At 41.1% G+C, this 17,854-nt stretch overlaps 1 protein-coding gene across 6 annotated transcripts in view; it reads left to right on the top strand.

Annotated features, from left to right (window-relative positions):
* Positions 1-17,854, top strand: part of COX18 (cytochrome c oxidase assembly factor COX18) — an 89,333-nt gene that overhangs the window by 48,836 nt on the left and 22,643 nt on the right. For 2 of the 6 annotated variants that reach the window (XR_013483857.1, XR_013483856.1), the window contains exon 8: positions 3,282-3,371. The exons of 2 other annotated variants lie outside the window; for them this stretch is intronic. The gene's annotated coding sequence lies outside the window, so the exon portion shown is untranslated. Of the gene's footprint in view, positions 1-3,281; positions 4,191-12,323; positions 12,660-17,854 lie in introns of those variants that run through there. 2 more of the 6 variants (XR_013483860.1, XR_013483855.1) reach the window with 2 other exon arrangements.

Genomic DNA, 17,854 nt, shown 5'->3' with positions numbered 1-17,854 from the left:
TTTAACATGCATAGTTGATAATAATCAACAGTCACATATTTATCTGGCCCAATTTGTTTCCCACAATTATAAACGTTGGTTACCGTGTTCTGTCCGTGCTGGATATTCCCTGTCAAAGTGATGGTATTTTTCCTTTTCCCACCCTTTTAACAACTTGCCTAATGGAGAATCAGCAGGAGGTTTACTCTGTGCCAACTCTGTTTTGGTATTAGCACTCCCTTATCCTTTCTATTCACAGGTGACTTAATATAGGGTAAAGACTCGTACTTACCAACTGCCTTTTTCCACATGTACCATCCTTTTTTCATGCACAAATGAGCAAGAATCAGTTTGGGTTTGGGACTTATTTATCTTTATTCTTCCTGGGTTTGGGGAAGTTAAGTTCTCCGACCCCTTTAGGGTTACCTAACTGCCATAGGGGTTCATTCCGATTCATGATCAGGCAAAGCCCTAAGTGCTCGGTTGTAGGGTTGGGGCAGGTTTATTCTCAGTAATAGTTAATGGGTGAAGGGCTCCCAAAAAAGTTTCCTGGCTTCGCTTGCCAGATAGTTAAAAGGAAAATCCTATGTTTGGGCCTTTGCCCTGATTAAAAAGGAAAAACTCAAGAAGAGAAAGTTTAAAAGGAGTTTATTAATACACCAAGGCAACATGCATTGGTGGGTGGGCTAGCAGCTAGGCTGACCTGATCTTTTTTCTAGTGATCTCTCTCCTGTCTGTCATTCCACCAGGCTGCTTCTTGGACAAACAAAACTATAGTCAACTGCCCCAGTAAGCCCGGTAGACATGTTTATCTGGCTGGCCTCCCAGGCCCTCGTGACTTTCTGAAACTCACAAGGTCACCCAGACTTATATACCTTGAGGTTGCTGTTCAGTCACTCAGTTGGAGGAGACATCCAAAAAAAAAAAAAAAAGGAGGTCATGCCTTCCCAGGCGCAGGTTTGTTTAGGTGGAACATGTACTCATGGCTGTCTAGGGCCAGGAAGGGGATAAAGCAGCCACTATCCCTGCCACCTGACTCCAGATGCAGTTCAGAACAGTTTTGTAAACTTCAAAGCATTATAGAAATGCTAGTTGTTGTTTTTATCATTATTGTTATCATAAAAGTGTTCACTGAGCCTGGGCTCTTGAAAAACAAGAAATTGTGAAATGTCAACCTATTTTGACTTCTTCTTGATCACTGACTGATGTAATCAAAAGTCTGGTCTTATGCCAGCATTACTGTGGGAACACCTATGGTCTCAGGGCTTGAAGTACATGATCAACCCTGACTTTAAAAGTAAAACCAGAATTCTTTAATTGTTCTCTCTGTCTTATTGCTGGCCTTCCGCCTAGCTCTCAGAGTAACCTTCCAAAATAACCTATGTCTGACCTAGAACACTCGCACTGAGGGGGCTGGACGGGCTGAACACCAAGGTCTCCTCCACTTCTAGATCTGAGATCCTGCAATCCCTCTTTATCACACCTTTCTGGCTTCTGTGAAGCCCTTTCTAATCCCTCACAATTATTGCTTTCTCTTCCCTCAGTGCTCCATCCCATCTCAGCTGAGAACTTAGACTCATATTGCACTGAAAAAATGGAAGCCATTCACCAAGAACTCCCTCTGCTTTCCTCATTTCATGTCACCCAGACGCCTGCCCCCACTTTTTCTTCCTTTACCCCTGTCTCACATGAAGACGTTATTCTTGCCAAAGCCAAATACTATATATGCACAAATGATCCCCATTCTGCCCTGTCTTTCCCAACAGATCTCATCCCCATTCTCTCACTTATCTTCCATGTCTCTTGTGAGAGAGAATATTTACTAAGTAAAGAGAGAGAAGAGAAAAGGGCCCCGGATAGAACCCTGAGGGACAGCTACAGTTGGAGGATGTGATCTGGGTGAGGATCTAGCAAAGGAGTTTGGGAAGAAGTGGCAGATGGGTAGGAGAAGCAGGAGGGAGTGGTTTCCTGAAAACCTTGAGAGAAGACAGTATCAAGGAGGAGCCTGCAGAGGTCAAGGACAGTGAGGACTGAGAAAGGGCCATTGGATTTGGCAACTAAGAGATCACCGAAAACTTTGGAGAGAACAATTTCAGTGGAATGATAAGGCTGGAAGTTAGATTGTAAGGGGTTAGGAAGAGAGTGTGAGGAAAGAAAGTGTGTGTTAGATAGTCTTTTCAAGAAGTTTAAGCTACAAAGGGCAGAAGAGATATAGGACAGTGATTACCAGGAATGGAAGGATCAAATAATTATTTTTTCAGGATGAGGGGAACGCGGACGTGTTTGTAGGCAGTAGGAAATGAGCCAATGAAGATGGTGAGATTGAAAATAAGTGAAAAAGTGGGGATGACGGAGGGGGCAATGTGTCGGAGGAGATGGGATGGAATAAAATCACTTGACCAAGTAGAGGGATTAGCCTTGGTAAGGAATAAGACCACTTCATCATGTGAGATGGGTGAAGGAGGAGAGAGCACCAGAAGGTGCTTAAGGGATAAACAAAGAAGAAGAGAAAAGTGGGAGCTCATGGTGAGAGGCCTCAATTTATTTTTGGAGGCAATTGGAGTTAATTGACTTGCCCAGGATCACACAGTAAGTGTCTGAGGCCGGATTTGAACTCAGATCCTTCTAACTCCAGGCCTACTGCTCCATCCACCGTACCACCTGTCTGTCTCTGGCCTCAATTTTTTTGGTGTAAAATACGAGGCAGGGCTCTCAGCTGAGTGCAGAGATGGGAAAGCCATGGGAGGTGTAAGGTTGGACAAAAAGGTTTGGAAGAACTGTGGTGGAGACTGGGAAAATGAGGGGATGCCAGAGGCCCACCCCTTGTTAGCAGCTAGCCCCTCCTTGTGGCTTTGAGGACAAAATATAAACGCTGCTGTTTTGCTTTTCAAATGCAATTCAACCTGTCTTTCTTGTCTCGTTGGGTTTCACTTTCCTTCCTGCACTCAGCTCTGCAGCCAAACTGGCCATCTCTGCGTTCCTCACCCATAACCCTACATTTCCCATTTCCATGCACTGCCTGGGCCACATGCTTAAAGGGAGTTCCTTCGTAGCTCTGCCTCAGTTTCTCACTTCCTTTAAGGGCCAGCTCAAGTTCCATCTTCTTCCCAAAGCCTTTCCTGATAACCTCCAGCTGCTAGTGCCCGCCTTCCTAAAGTGCCGTGAGGCAGTTTATACTTTGTATACATTTGTATTTATTCACTTTGTATTTCTTCTGTGTATGTTTTATATGTTGTTGTCTCCTTTAAATGTAAACTCACTGCAAGTAGTGATTGTTGCATTCTTTGTACTTGTATTACCAGATACTTTTGGCTTGATCATGAATCAGCTACATTATTCTGGACTGTATTAGCTCCCTCTTCTATCTTCCAAATATCACCACTCAAACCAAGGTCAGTGGGCTAAGTTCGTTTGTTTTTTTTTAATCTAGCTATGGGATGGATAGATTGATGCAAAAGAGAGGATAGGAAATGCAGTATGAAAAGAGAACAGGAAGGAGTGGTTGGTACAGCCCCTTGGAAAAACAGCAGCCAGCACTACTCTTCCAACTCAAGGAGTAGAAGGGCTTTCCTTCTCAGACACTGGAGAGGGGAAAGCTGGTTTAGCTGGAGCTTGGTGTCATGGGGGAGAGAGAATGTCTCCAAGGAGGCAGTCTTACCTACCAAGTCTGTTCAGCACTGGAGCACCTCGTCCTCCTTGCCTTAAGCACCAGCCCCACCATGGTGTCGATCTGCTAGTCATCATGCTCTCTGCATGAGAGCGCTGAGAATCATGGGGGGCCCTGGGGAATGGCGAGAGCCTGGGAAAAAGATATTCCCAAACACTTGCGACCTTCTTCCTCCTTCCTTCTCCTTTTGGCATCTGCCTTCTAGAACTCTTTGTAAGCAGTCCTATAAACCTTCACCATTTTTTGTGATCTCAATGTGCATTGGCAGTCTGGAAAAGTGTCTACCATGTCCATGGCCACCCTGACTCAGGGCCAAATACTTATGAGTGGTTACATTTTCTTATCTGTGTGCATGTTGTGATCCCCTTCCCCACAATGATGTAAGCTCTAAAAGGACAAGGGGATGTGTTTATATTTTTGTATTTCTATTGCCTTGTTTGTTTTTAAATATTAATTTTATTCTTATTTTCAGTTCCTCATTCTCTTCCTCTACCCTTTCTTCCACCCACTGAGAAAGCAAGAAATATGATACCCATTCTATATATACATTTGTTTGTTTGTTTGTTACACCATCCATGGATGGTCTTCAAGTCCACAAGGTATAAGACAAGTCACAGGAGCGATGGCTTTTTAGTGAGGAAGTTAAAAAGTTGATAAATCAGAGCATAAACAAAGTCTGAAGGGTAGATCCTTAACAAGGTGACGTGAAGCAGATATGCTGGCTCAGCAAACATTCATATACACAGTGAATATTGTGGAAGGCAGCTTGAGGGGCAATGAGTGTCAGACTAGCAAGGTTTCAGGTCTTACAGAATTACCACCCCCACCTCCCCATATACATTTACTAAATGAAATTGGCAAACGTTTATTCAAATTGTTGTTCATCCTTCATTCTAGAAGGGGACCAATGACATCAGGAGGGTGGGTCTTGACTCACAAGTGAATTGGATTTAAGTGAGGCGGGGCTGTGCAAAGTCATCAGCCTCACTCTCTCCTCCAGAGTCATCAGAGTACAGTGGCAAGACATAGGTCAGGATGACTGGAGATGGCCCTGGATGCAGGGGGAGACCTTGGCCTTTTTTTTTTTCCACAGGAAAAAAAATTATTCAGTGCTTCTAGTGTGAAAGGCATGGTACTTGGATTAGAAAAATATATGACTCAGTTCCTGCCCTCAAGGAACTTAAAGTCTAATAGATGAAGCAAGACATGAACACAGAAAAAGGTAATGCAATTTAGAATAAAACCTCATAGAAGGAGTATGAAACAATTGGTTTGAGGGTGGCAAACTAAATATTTATCCTATTACTACTTCAACATCATTCCTCCTACCTCCGTCATCTCCTTTTTTTGCTGTATTTCTTTTCGCCCCCACTTAACAGTCTTTTATTTTTTCCAATTGCACGTGAAGATAGTTTTCAGTGTTCACTTTTATGAGATTTTGGGTTCCAAAATTTTCTCCTTCCCTCCCTTGCCCCTCCCCAAGACAGCATGCAAACTGATATAGGTTATACATGTACAATCATATTAAACCTATTTCTACATTATAAAAGGGAAAAGCCACAAGAAAGAAAAAACAAAAAGATAAAATAGTGTGCTTTGATCTGCATTCAGACTTCATATTTCTTTCTCTGGATGTGTCTAGCATTTTCCATCACGTTTGCTCCATTTTTTAAACGAGGAGATGACTTCCTTCCTTACCAATTTACCCTCTCTATTTGTGTCCTTGAGCTCCTAGAAGTTGACTTTCTGATCATCCTCTTTTTCTCTAATTTTCAACCTCTTCTAATCTATTGTCTTCCCCCCATCCTTGAAAAACCTTTACTTGATCCTAACACAAACTAAAATGTTCATCTTCTATATCTCCTATTTTTCACAAACTCTAAGAAAAAATTCCCCCTAGTCATTATCTTCATTTTGTTCTCTCTCACTCTCTTCCCAACCCTTTATAATCTGGCTCCCATTACTCTCTTTATTATTAAGTCAGATGGCCTTGTTCAGCCCTCATCCTTCTTGACCTGTCTCTTTGACACTGACAACCATTCCCTCCTCCTGGATACTCTCTCTTCCCTGAATCTTCTGGATGCTACGCTGATATGATTTTCTTTCTACTTGTCAGACTGATCTTTCTTAGTTTCCTTTGCAGGCTAATAATCCTTGTCTTGACCACTATGTGTGTATGTGCTCCAGGACTGTTTCTTAGACTCTCTCCTCTTATCAACTTGATGATCTCATCAGTTCCCATGTATTCAAGATGACTTAAAAATCTACTTATTTCTCCTTCATCTCTCCTCTGACCTCAGATATTCTCATCTCTGAATGTTGGCTTGATACCTCTACCTGGATATCTCATGAGCAACTCAAACTCAATATGTTTTCCCTCACATACCCCTTCTTCCTACTTTCCCTCTTTCTATTGAGATCACCACTATTCTTCCATTCTCCCAGGTTAATAACTTCAGAATCATCCTCTGCTTCCTAAAATAAAACCTAAAATTCTTATCCTTTTTCTCTCCTATTTTTTACAAACTCCCAGGAAAATTCTCCCTATTCATTGCCTTCACTTCCTCATCTCTTACTCCTTCCCCAACTCCTTCTAACCTGGCTTCCATCCATTTACTCATCCTGGTCTACTAAGGTCCCAAGTCTATTCCATCTCCTCAACAGCTCTCATATCCTTCTCTGTACTGATGCCACAACCACCATCATTGGATCTGTAGTCCCCGTTTGCCTACACCATTGCCGTGGCCACTCAGGTGGTTTCCCTGAATCCAGTCTCTCCCTTTCGAATTCATTCTTCACACGGTTATAAAGCAGTATTCTTGAAAGTGCAGATCTAGGGGGTGGAGCCAAGATGGTGGAGTGAAAGCAGTGACTTGCTTGAGCTCTCCCCCAAACCCCTCCAAATACCTGTAAAAAACATGGCTCTAAACAAATTCTAAGCAGCAGAGCCCACAAAAAGACAGAGTAAAACAAATTGCCAGCCCAAGACAGCCTGGATGGTTGATCGGAAAGGCATATCGCGCTGGGCGGGAAGAGGAGCTCAGTTCGACGTGGGCACGCAGGCCAAAGCGAACCTGGAGCAGGCCTCAGAGGACTGAACCACTGGCAGCTGTGGCAGATTCCAGACTTCTCAACCCATGAACGCCAAAGACAACTTAAAAGGTCAGTGGGAAAAGTCTGTTTTTTTGGTGAGAGAAGAGCTAGGTCAGAGCCAGTTCCAGAGCATAGAACGCAGAGCACGGATGCTGGGGCAGTGGCTGTGTCACGAGCTTCACAGCCCACAGACTGAGGGGTAATCAAGTGGCTGATCAGAAGGGGACTGCAGGGATCTTTTTGCCAGTGCTGAGGCAGGAATCTCTTGCTTTGCCCATGCTTGGATCTGGGTCACAGTTCTGGGTGGCAGTCCTGGGATGAGCAGGAGTGCTGGTGCGGGGGAGCTTGTAGTGGTGGTGGAGAGGAAACCTTCCTCACAGTTTCAAGAGAGAAAAAACTGCTTGTGGCCGGTCACTCAAAGACCAGAGCACAGGCCAGGAAAAGAGTAAACACCTCGCCCCTTATCATACCACTTTGGAAGAACTGAAAATTTACAGGTCCCTAGAAGTATCTCTGAAAACAACTATACAAACCCCAGAAGCTTGGGACAGTACATTCTCCACATTGGAAGCAGACTTTTACCTTCACAAAGAGTTTAAAACTCAAGTATTTGGCTGGGATCATGAGCAAACCTTGCAAAAAGAGTCAGACTATATTATCTTACTTTGGTGACAAAGAAGATCAAAACATACAACCAGAAGAAGACAACAAAGTCAAAGCTCCCACATCCAAAGCCTCCAAGAAAAATATGAATCTGTTCCAGGCCTTGGAAGAGCTCAAAAGGGATTTTGAGAAGCAAGTAAGAGAAGTAGAGGAAAAACTGGGAAGAGAAATGAAAGTGATGCAAGAAAATCATGAAAAACAAGTCAACAGCTTGCTAAAGGAGACCCAAAAAAATACTGAAGAAAATAACACCTTAAAAAATAGCCTAACCCAAATGGCAAAAGAGGTCCAAAAAGCCAATGAGGAGAAGAATGCCCTAAAAAGCAAAATTGGCCAAATGGAAAAGGAAGTCCAAAAGCTTACTGAAGAAAATACTTCCTTAAAAATTAGAATAGAGCAATTGGAAGATAGTGACTTTATGAGAAATCAAGACACAGTAGAACAAATCCAAAAGAATGAAAAATTAGAAAACAATGTGAAATATCTCATTGGAAAAACAACTGACCTGGAAAATAGATCCAGGAGAGAGAATTTAAAAATTATTGGACTATCTGAAAGCCATGATCAAAAAAAGAGCCTAGACATCATCTTTCAAGAAATTATCAAGGAAAACTGCCCTGATATTTTAGAACCAGAGGGCAAAATAGAAATTGAAAGAATCCACCAATCTCCCCTGAAAGAGATCCCCAAAGGAAAACTCCTAGGAATATTGTAGCCAAATTCCAGAGTTCCCAGGTCAAGGAGAAAATATTGCAAGCAGCCAGAAAGAAACAATTCAAGTATGGTGGAAACACAATCAGGATAACACAAGATTTAGCAGCTTCTACATTAAAGGACTGCAGGGCATGGAATATAGGATTACAACCAAGAATCACCTACCCAGCAAAACTGAGTATAATCTTTCAGGGGAAAAAATGGTCAATGAAATAGAGGACTTTCAAGCATTCTTGATGAAAACACCAGAGCTGAATAGAAAATTTGACTTTCAAATACAAGACTGAAGTGGAACATGAAGAGGTAAACAGGAAAGAGAAACCATAAGAGACTTATTAAGGCTGAACTGTTTACATTCCTGCATGGAAAGATGATATTTATAATTCATGAGACTTTTGTCAGTATTAGGGTAGTGGGAGGGGAAAAATTATGTGTGTGTATAGATAGATAGATAGATAGATAGATAGATAGATAGATAGATAGATAGATAGATAGATAGATAGAGGGCACAGGGTGAGTTGAAGATGAAGGGGTGATATCTGGAGAATAAAATTAAGGGGTGAGAGGATTATACTAGGAGAAGGAAAAAGGGAGAGGTAGAATGGGGTACATTATCTTGCACAAAACAGACAAGAAAAGGTTCTTACAGTGGAGGGGAAATGGGAAGGTGAGAGGAAATGAGGGAATCTTATTCTCATAGGATTTGGCTTAAGGAGGGAATAACATACACACTCAATTGGGTATGGAAATCTGTCTTACCCTACAGGAAAATAGGGGAGGAAGGGGACAAGGGAGCAGGGGAATGATAGAGAGAAGGGCAGATTGGGAAAGGGGTAATCAGAAGAATCAGGGTCAAAAGAAAGAATAGAATAAATGGGGGGGCAGGATAGGATTAAGGGAAATAGAGTTAGTTTGTCACAATATGTCTACTATGGAAGTGTTTTGCATAACTGCGCATGTATGGCCTGTATTGAGTTGCTTGCCTTTTCAATGAGGGTGGGTGGGAGGGAGGAAGGGAGAAAATTTGGAACCCAAAGTTTTAAAAACACATGTTTAAAAAAAATGTTTCCACATGCAACTGGGAAATAAGAAATACAGGAAATGAGGTACAGAAATCTATCCTGCCCTACAGGAAAATAGAAGGGGAAGGGGATAAGAGAAGGGGGGAGAGATAGAAGGGAGGGCAGACTAGGGGAAGGGGTATTCAGAATGCATGCCATCTTGGGATGGGGGGAGGGGCAAGATGGGGTGAAAATTTGGAATTCAAAATCTTGTGGAAGTAAATGTTGAAAACTAAAAATAAATAAATAAATAAATAAATACACACACACACACACACAACAAAAGAAAGTGCAGCATCTAACAATTGTCACACTCCATATATAAAAAGAAAGTGCAGATCTAACAATGTCACTCCTCTGGACAAGAAACCTCAGTGGCTCCCCAACACTTTCAGGATGATATACAAAGTTCTCTGTTTGTTCCCATCTCTCCACCCCTTCATAATATAGTTCTAGCTTATTTTTCTAGACAGATAACACATCGCCTTTCCCCTCATACACTCTCTCAGCAAATCAGACTTGCTTAATTGCTGTCCCCGTGTGAATGGCATTTCATCTCCTACCTTAGCACCTTTGCACAGCTAGCTACCATTGATGCCTGTGTAGCCCTAGACCCCGTGGGTCTGGGATGATTCTTTGAAGGACAGCAGTGGGACACTGCATACAGCAAATGAGGAGGGAGATGTGGCTCCTGATTGGCTGAGCGACTTCTGAGCTCATGCTGCTGTGTAAGGGGGATGGATTTCGAGAAAGACGCATTAAGAGAGGCAAGCAGATGATGTCCTTTGACATCCAGTGCCTATAACCTGATAGACTGCAGAGTGTACCGCTAAGAGATAATTCTCTTCTCAGTTGGGCTGAGAGTTTTTGTTTTTCACTCACTCCCATATTGAAGAATTTATTTACTTCTTTGTGTTCTATTGTCTATCTTAATACACATATCCCCTCCCCAATTTATGTTTACTTCTTACTTTGATAAACAAATTTGCTAGCTATCGATGATTTTTTTTTTAACCAAGCGTGATGAGAGTGAGCTAAGCTGGCAGCGGTAAAGTTAACTGTTACTCTCCTTTTGGTAGTGATCAGAGAAAGTGGCTTTTATTCTGAATCTTAAAAAAAAAAAATTTTAGGGGCAGCTAGGTGGCTCAGTGAATGAAGCACCAGCCCTGGAGTCAGGAAGACCTGAGTTCAAATGTGGCCTCAGACGTTTACTAGCTGTGTGACCCTGAGCAAGTCACTTAACCCCAATTGCCTTAAAAAAAAAAAAAGTAGTTCCCAAGCCACGGGCAGCGAGGTGGCGCAGTGTCAGACCTGGAGTCAGGAAGACTCATCTTCATGAGTTCAAATCTGACCTCAGACACTAACTGTGTGACCCCGGGCAAGCCACTTAACCCCGTTTGCCTCAGTTTCCTCATCTTTAAGATGAGCTAGTGAAGGAAAGGGCTAACTGCCCCATTATCTTTGCCAGTAAAATCTCACATGGGGTCACAAAATGTCAGATATGACTGAAAACAACTGAACAGCAACAACGACAATAGCACCACCACAACTAAGACGTGTCCCCTCACTAGCTCCCCCTGGAGGCAGGAATCCCAGTTTCCCAGGGAGATAGAGTGGTTGATATCCCAGCTCAGATAATATTAAATGGTCCATTTATATACTGTTTTTATACGTAGAATGCGCTTCCTTCTCAACTTTCAACCTCTTGGAACTCCTACTCTTTTCAAGGCTCAGCTCAGGTATCCCCTTCTTCAAAAGACCTTTCTTGTTGATTTGTTTTTACTGTCCCCCCTTCCCCCATGTAGCATTTATCTAATTTATTGATATCCTGGATATAGTTTTACGAGAACAAGATGTATCCACCTTATTAGAAGGCAAGCTCCTTGAAAACAGGAATTTTCTCAGTTTTGTGTTTCTATTTCTGGAGTCTTGAGCAGCATCTATCAAGCTCTTGGGTGCTTGAGAAATGCATTTTGATTCATTAATTACCAATAGCTTGAATTTAGTTCAGCATCTACTTCTTCCTCCTTCCCCAAATCTCATTTGTGGAATGTTTCAGATAATATACCTGTCTGTGAAGCTCAGTCTGGCTTGTCTGGTGTTACCACTTTGCTCTCTGCTGGCTTGCTTCTGACTATCGTTTTTGTACAATTCTAGACTAGATGCAGGAGCCTGATCCTTCAGTTTTCTTTATCATCAATGCTCTATCCGAGATCCTTTTCAAATATTTGCTGAGATGTGTGTGGAGAACTAGAGAATCCTACAAGATTCCTCCTTCACCATTCCCACCACCATCTTAACCAGAAGATGGTAGGGACCATTCCAAGGTCACGGCACTTGTTAATGGTGTACTTAGGACTAGAACCCAGGTCTATTGCCTCAGTCCTCTTGTCCTTCCCTTGGGCAGTCAATATGAAATATATTATTTCTTAAGTCTTTTAGTAGCCACTTGTGTATATATTTTATTCCATGGTGTTTTAACACCATGTTTGCAAAGAAGAAATGGGACTGGTTCCTTTATTCTGTTTTTAAGAGTGAGAGCATGATCCCATTGAAAACATTTTTGAGTATATAGGAGAAAAATTTCCCTACTTGCTTTCTGCTTGGGTGAAAAAAGGCTTTTAAATCTGCAATTACCCACATTGACCACTAGATGACTCTCCTACATTAATTAGGCAAATGATTTCTGAGTTCACTGTATTCCCTGAATTTGATGAATCATTGGATCAAGAACAAGAAATGTACTCCAATTTAATTCATGTACTCCAATTTAAGATAATCCTTGGTTTTACTTTAAATTAATTACTTAGAAGAACTTTACTTTTCAGATGAATGCAGTGTATCATAAGACCATTCTTTCTCCCTTATCATCTGATCCTTCACTCTCTGCCCTCTACTCTTTATTTAGCTAACCATTCCCAATGGATCTTTGATACTTAGAGGCACCCTCTTCCTTATTTTTGCATACTGAAAAGACATGGAACTCTGAAAGGTGTCGTGCCATGGCAGGGAAGGAATATGCATTTATGAAACGCCCACCTTGAAGCCAGTGCCAGGCATTATGCTAAGCGCTTCGTTGGTATTATCTCATTTGATTCTTACAACCATCCTGGGAGATAGGTGCTATCATCATCTCCATCTTACAGATGAGGAGATTGAGGCAGAGAGAGGTTATGCGATCTGCCAAGGGCACACAGCTAGTGTCCGAAGCTGGATTTGAACGCAGGGCCCAGTGCTCTATCCATCGTGCCACCTAGCTGCCTGTGATTATAGAGGCACGCCAGATCAATTACTGTGCTTGGAGTTAAGAAGATCTGGGTTCAAATTCTACCTGCAATACTAGCGAACTGTGTAACCATGGACAAGTCACGTAACCTTAGTTCCCTAATGTGTAAAATGGAAATCATGATATTTTTTCCACCTACCTCATTGGGTTGCTGTCTGTCATGGGGATCAGTTGAAATAAAATGTGTTAAACAATTCGCAAGCCTTAAAATGCATTATAAATGTCAGTTTCTAACTCTGCTGTCAATTTAGCAAGTCACTTTACTTTTCTGAGACCTTATTTTCTGATCTGTAAAATTGAAAGGGTAACTAAGAGACGCAGTGGATACAGCACCAGACCCGGAGTCAGGAAGACCTGAGTTCAAATCCAGCCTCAGACACTTAGTAGCTGTGTGACCGTGGGCAAATACTTAACCTTGTTTGCCTCTGTTTCCTCATCTGTAAAACGAGCCGGAGAAGGAAATGGCAAACCGCTCCGGTATCATTGCCAAGAACACCCCGAATGGGGTCACGAAGAGTCGGACATGATTAACAAAACTAAAAGAGTGGCCCGGCTCTGCGCTCACCCCCCCTTCTGCTTCGGACGTTCCAGGAGTTTCCGCCTTGGCCTTGTCCGTGTGGCCACCAGTGCCTCTGTCAGTGAGCCCTCCTACGTTTGTTCATACGCTTTCTCAGCTCTCACCTCATTTTATGGCGTGTCCCAGCATTTACCAGCATTTACATTAACATTCACCTTTCACTGGCTGGTTTATGCTTTCGAAGAGAACGAGGACTTCAGTCTAAGAAATTCAACGATCAGAGGCAACCTCGGAAGCCGTGTTATCATGCTGAGAGCTCGGTGAGAATCCCCGTGACGACACCCTCAACAAGGGGTGCCTTTGCCCGAGTTACATTTCTTTGGTTACTACTGCCTTTGATAGGAAAACAAATGACTTGGGTGTGTTTTAGGGCAGCTAGTTAAATGTGTGTGTGTGTGTGTGTGTGTGTGTGTGTGTGTGTGTGTGTGTGTGTGTGTGTGTATACACACAATGTAATATTTTTTTTTTGAGGCAGTGGAGGTTAAGTGGCTTGCCCAGGGTCACACAGCTAGTGTCAAATGTCTAAGGCCAAATTTGAACTCAGGTGCTCCCGACTCCAAGGCCAGGAATCAGCCGTAAGTGAACGGTGATAGATACTCTCTAGTCCCCTTCATAATTTGCCTCACCAAGAACTACTTAGAGCAGAAGAGCGATGTAATTGGCAACATATATTAAGACTGAAGGTACAGGTGGCAAGAGGAAAAGCAAAGAGAATAAGTGAAACAGGACTGAATGAAAGGATATGCGGAGTGGACGAGGAAGCAGAAGGCTGTTAAGACGCTGAGTTTTGTTGCCCTGCAGATTGAAAGAACGTCATAACATGGGAAGAGAGCCAAGTGCTCTTTGGACGCCCCTGCCCTCATTCATGTGTTATCTTTAAGGAAGATCTGAAGTTGATGTTTGTTCTGCTAATTACGTCTCCAAAGGGGGTAAAGAAGTGCTAGTTTAAAATCAAATGGAGTGGAAATTTGGTTCATAAGGTGTGTTGCATCCGTATGATGTCATGGGAAGTCAGGAGAGACCTGTGTTTGAATCCTGCCTCTGACACTATTGTGTGATCCTAGGCAAGTCATTTAATTTCGATGAGTCTTAATGTCCTCATCTGTAAAGCAGGGAGACTGATGCTCCCAACCCTTCTTAATACTAATGCCTTTCCTCTGTTGAGTTATTTCCTATTTATCCTGTCTGTAGCTTGTTTGTATATCGTTATTTACATATTGTTTCTTCTATTGGGCTGTGAACTCCTTGAGAAGCAGGGACTAAGGTTTTTGGGGTGTTTTTTTTGTTTTGTTTTTGTTTTTGCCTTTCACTGCATCCCAAGTTTAGGTGGCATGATGGATGGCACATAGTAGGCACTTAACAAATGTTTGTTGACTGCCTGGTGATCTCACAGGGAAGGTGTGAAGATCATATGAAATCGCATACACAAAGCCCTTTGTAAACCTTAAAGCAATATAATTTTATTCTTATGATTAGTTTTTGAATTTCCATTAATTAAAGAACATGAGGAAAAAAATTAAGGCCTTTAAATTGCTCAAAGGGAGAAAATTGCAAGGACTCTTTAAAATGTAAGCTTAATTTTTTCTTAAAAAAAAAAGATGAGAGTTTGCAGCTCTTAGAAATGTGAATCCACAATCGCTCAACAGCTTTCTGTGTAACAGGTGCTCTGATAGAAATTGGGGATGCAAAGACAAATATAAGCCCAATCTATACATATATTTTGTGATTATCTTAAAGAAGCCTGTTAGTCAATGAGGTAAATATATAACATCTATGATCATAACTTTAACCAAACTGATTTTATGGACACGCTTGCTACCCAGAGACTATTGGCATAGACGTCAGCCTTCTGACCTCCCCTTTGGCCACCCCCCCCCCCAAACCAGAGGATCCCTTGTGTTCCTGCTGCCCCTGGCCATCCAGCCTCCCTTTTGGTCCACTGAAAGATACTATAGACCAATATTTTTAATGAGCATCAAATTAAAAATTCTAAAATAACATTGACAAGACGTTATAGCAACACATAAAAAAAAAGATTCTATATTATGACCAGGTAGGATTTATACCAAGAGTAAGATTGGTTCAATATTAGGATTAACTATAAACAAAAGAGGGCATCTTAATAACAAAATAATCAAATCACATAATTATATCGATAGGTGCAAAAGAAAAGCTTTTCAAAAAACATACTACCAATGGGACTAGTGCCAGCCCTGTAATTCCTGCAACCACAAGAAGCTAGTATTGGTGGATCCCTTAAGCTTGGGAGTTCTGAGCTGCAGTGGTCTAAGCCCAGCACCAATATGGCGAACTCCCAGGAATGGGGAGCCTCCAGCTGCCTGAAAGTGGTAAACGAGCCCAAGTCAGAAATGGTGCTGGTCACCGTTCATGCTGATCGGCAATAGGATGGGTGCCTAGCATAGAATGGCTATCTACTTCAAGTGGTGCAAGACAGGGAGACCCAGCATTCAAACAAGACAAAACAAAACAAAAACCCATACTTAGTTCTGGTGAAAAAAAAAACTAGAAAGTATAAGCATAAATAGACTGTTCCTTAATATGGCGAATAATATCTATCTAAAACCAAGAGCCAGCATTATATGTAATGGAGAGAATCTAGAGGACTTTCCAACAAGATTAGGTGTAAAGCAAGGATGTCCATTACCACCACTATTATTTAACATATAGAGGTGCTGGAGTTGCTATCTATGGCAATAAGACAAGAAAGAGAAACTGAGGAAATATACATATGGAAAGAGGAAAAAATTCTATTTATAGATGGTATAATGGTCAACATAGAAAATCCCACTGAATCAACTAAAATTATTTGAAACAATATGTATAGCAAAGTAGCAGGATGCAAAAGCTGCACATATCATTATCCTTTATATTATCAATAAAACCCACCATTAAAGAAATTCCGTTCAAAATTATTATAGATTGTACAAAGTATTTGGGAACCTACCTCTAAGATATGTACAGGCATTATATGAATGTGCTCTTTATAGATAAAATATTTATATATAATTATGTATATTTAATATTAATATTGATATATTATATATAATATTTATACTTAATAGAATATGCTCTTTGTAGAAATAAAGACATATTTAAATAAGAAGAGAGGTATTAATTGCTTAACATTGGGCTGTTGCAATAGAATGGCAATACTACCTAAATTAGTTTATTTGTCCAATACCAGGCCATCCAGACCTCCAAAGGATTACTTTAGAAAGGTAGGGAAAAAACAAACAAACAAACAAAATGAAATTCTTCTAGTGGAACAAAAGGAAAGATTCTTAAGGAAAGTAGTTGAAAAAAAAGTAGGAAGGAAGAGGCCTATAGGCCTCCTAAAGCCTAAATTCCCTTAGGCCCAAATTTGTACCAGACCTCAAATGATGCTGTAAAGTTGGAATCATCAAGATGATTTGGTACTGACTAACAAATAGAAAAGTCAGTCAGTGGAACAGATTAGGTATACAACATACAGAGGGAAACAGAGGTAATAACAGTATTGGATGAATCCAAAGTCTATTACTACTGGGATAAGAATTCACTGTTCAACAAAAAAATGCTATGAAAACGTGAAAGTGGTTTCTCAGAGAATAGTTTTAAGCCCAAGATTTCACACCATGTACTGTAACACACTCAAAATGGATAGATGACCTAGATATAAAAGGGCCACATCATAAACAAGAACAAGGCAAAACTGCCAATAAGGATAAAGAAAGAACTCATGACCAGATCAGAGATAGAGAGGCTCATAGAAGACAAAATAGACAATGTTAATTACATAAAATTAAAACTTTTTTTCATAAACAAAACCAGTGCAGTTAAAATTAGAAAGAAACAGTTAAGAGGAAAAAAAATCTTTATGACAAGTTTCTCTGATATCCAAGATATGTAAGGAATTTATTGAAATATATAAGAATTGCAGTCGTTCTGCAATAGATAAATGATCAAACGGGGCAGCAAGGTGGTACGGGGAATAGAGGACCGGCCCTGAAGTCAGGAGGACCTGAGTTCAAATCTGACCTCAGACCAAACACTTGACATTTACTAGCTGTGTGACCCTGGGCAAGTCACTTAACCCCAATTGCCAAAAAAAAAAAAAGATAAATGGTCAAAGGAATCATTTGAAAAAGAACAAGTAGTTCTCAAAGGAGGAAATCTAAGTTAGCAATAATTATTATATAAAGAAATGCTTCAAAACACTGATGGTTACAGAAATTCAAATTTAAAATACTCTGAATTCTACTTCACACTCACGACATTTGCAAAGGAAGGGTAAAGGAAAATGATAGTTATTTGAAAGGTTGTGGAAAAGGACCTATTTGCACAAAAATATTTATAGCAGCTCTTTTCTGGTGACAAAGAATTGGAAATTGAGGAGATGCCCATCAAATGGGGAATGGCTAAACAAGTTGTGGTATATGATTGTGATGGAATACAATTGCACTGTAAGAAATGATGAGCAGGATGGTTTCAGAAAAATCTGGGAAGATTTATATGAACTGATACAAAGTGAAGTCTGCAGAACCAGGAGAACATTGTACACAGTAACAGCAATATTGTGTGATGATCAAATGTGAATGACTTAGCTATTCTCAGCAATACAATTATCCAAAGCAATTCTGAAGGGCTTATGATGAAAAATGCTATCCACTTGCACAGAAAGAACTGATGGAGTCTGAGCATATTTCTCTCTCTCTCTCTCTCTCTCTCTCTCTCTCTCTCTCTCTCTCTCTCTCTCTCTCTCTCTCTCTCTCTCTTTCTCTCTCTCTGTTTTCTTTTACAATGTGACTAATATG

The sequence above is a fragment of the Phascolarctos cinereus genome, unplaced genomic scaffold (genome assembly GCF_003287225.1).
Source record: "Phascolarctos cinereus isolate Bilbo 61053 unplaced genomic scaffold, phaCin_HiC Scaffold_9;HRSCAF=440, whole genome shotgun sequence".
Lineage (NCBI taxonomy): Eukaryota > Metazoa > Chordata > Mammalia > Diprotodontia > Phascolarctidae > Phascolarctos > Phascolarctos cinereus.
This window is presented reverse-complemented; position numbering and strand designations above follow the sequence as displayed.